The sequence below is a fragment of the Octopus bimaculoides genome, chromosome 1 (genome assembly GCF_001194135.2).
Source record: "Octopus bimaculoides isolate UCB-OBI-ISO-001 chromosome 1, ASM119413v2, whole genome shotgun sequence".
In the NCBI taxonomy this organism is placed as follows: domain Eukaryota; kingdom Metazoa; phylum Mollusca; class Cephalopoda; order Octopoda; family Octopodidae; genus Octopus; species Octopus bimaculoides.
The window spans coordinates 183259245-183261418 of record NC_068981.1 but is presented as its reverse complement, the minus strand read 5'-3'; positions in this window follow the sequence as shown (position 1 = coordinate 183261418).

Sequence of the window (2174 nt, the reverse complement as noted above, 5' to 3'; positions counted from 1 at the left end):
TAGAGCATTTCGGTTAAACTCCTTCTCTTCTCCCCAGATCTTTCTCCAGAAGGAGTCTACATTATCTTGCGAAGGGGGTTCAGTAATGCTCACTGTCTTCCCTCTCATGTCTCTATACACTACTGCCTGGTTTTGGTTAAACTTTCTGTTTATCCTTCTACGTTCAGTTACTCTCTTCTGGTATCGGAGTCTCTCACTGACAGCCTTCAATTCTTGTTTGAGAGTGATTAATTTGCACCTGAGGGTTGCTTTCTTACTGTCCCCAAACATTACTTCCATCCTTTTCTTTAATCTCTGCTGGTGGGAAGTATAGTAGCCTGTTTCTTTGCAGGCGATAAGCATTGTCACGTGACTGATGGTCTTCCGTAATCATGCGAATCTCTTCTCTGTTTTCAGAACGCATGCTGGCACAGTTCTCTCGGTTATGATTTTATGTTCATTTGTGTTATGTTTATTTATAGTGTGTGTGTCATTCATATATTGTTTCGTAGCAACAGCCAATGCATATATACAAGCGTTAATCTGCCAGAACGAGAGTTCATTACATAGTTGTAGATAATCTCTTCCTATGTCGTCGATTGCTCTTAATATAATTTCTTTCGGCCTTCGGTTTATTTTGATAGAGTAGCCTCTATTTTCAAGGGCGTCTTGTAAGGCGGATGGAATGTGTTCATGGAATATATTATTTAGGTCGTGTTTCACTGATGCATATTCTTCGTGGTCAGTGATATCGGTTTCGGTAAATAGGTCAGCCGCTTCAGCCATGGGTGGCTGGGGATGCTGGTATGTATGTATGTATGTATGTATGTATGTATGTATGTATGTATGTATCAATTGAATAAAGTTAAAACATGGTCTGGTTTTCACGTTTTTTATTATGGCATTTTAACAGTAAAAAAAAATATTTTGTAATGTTCATAAAGTTAAATTAGCGCTTTCATACATAGAGTAATCATCAGATTTCAAATGTGTTTAACTGACAGTTGAGTTCTTGACAACTGTAATACCTCTTAGAACGCTTCAACAAGCTGGATTTTTAGAGTACGGTTTCGACCAATCCGCATACAACTTAAACACCACGATTTGTGAAGCGTACCGATATTCTGTAATTTGTTTATATTCACAGGTTAGAGATATTTTTTAACTGGTTGTTGTATTATTGTTTTTATTTCCGTTCAGAACAGATTTGAACATTTTGATAAACCGTTTTTCTTTCATCTCTCTTCCAACCTTACTTGTGTCTTGTGAAAAGGAAAAATTAGAAATATTTTCTGACCATATGTCTCTATATGTTCGCTCAATGGAATTTGGCAAACATTGGTGTTCCGGATTTGTTGTCTGTGGACTCGTGAGCGTTCCGATAATGCATTCACTATGTGTAGTTTCTCGCAATTCGGGCATTTAATGCAGTAGATCAAATTTCTGCTTTTCGAGTTCATATCTGCATTTGCAAAAATCTGTGCATCTTTTATTTCGCTGGATCTACCACTATACATGTATTGACACGTTCCGCATCTGTTATCATTACACTTGGATACTGTGAATATTTTATCTTGTTTGTTCATGTTGAATTTTGTCTTTGTTAACAGTTTCTTTAGGTTATGTGATTGCCTTTTGATTAAGGTAAGTTTTTGATAAGTTATAATGTATTAATTTCTCACTTTGTTTTATGATTGGCAAATTTGTTTTGACGATGTTAAAAATGTCTTGATGATGCGGATTGTGTGTTACTAGAAATGGTAATGTGTTCCTTTGATGGGTTCGCCTTTTTCGTGTTGCATTTGCAAATAGTCTATTTGAAACATCATTTTCACATGAAGGAACACACACTTATACACTAACAATAATTAATTAAAGTCGGAAGCACAAACACACACTTTGTTATGGACACGTTTAGAAGATTTCTCAGTACAAGTGCCTTATCCTCCTTCCCACATACAGAATCACATAAATGTGTATAAACACACTTAGAAACACAGAAGCGCCTGCACATTTACATAGATATACACACACAAATAAACAGCTGTTTATACTAAACCTGGCATTGGCAGTGGAAGAGAAATTTCAGTCGTTTCTTCACAAAGACGACTTCCACCTCTACCCATATACGCACACGCATGCATGCACGCAAAAATAGATACATACATATATATATATATATATATATATATATA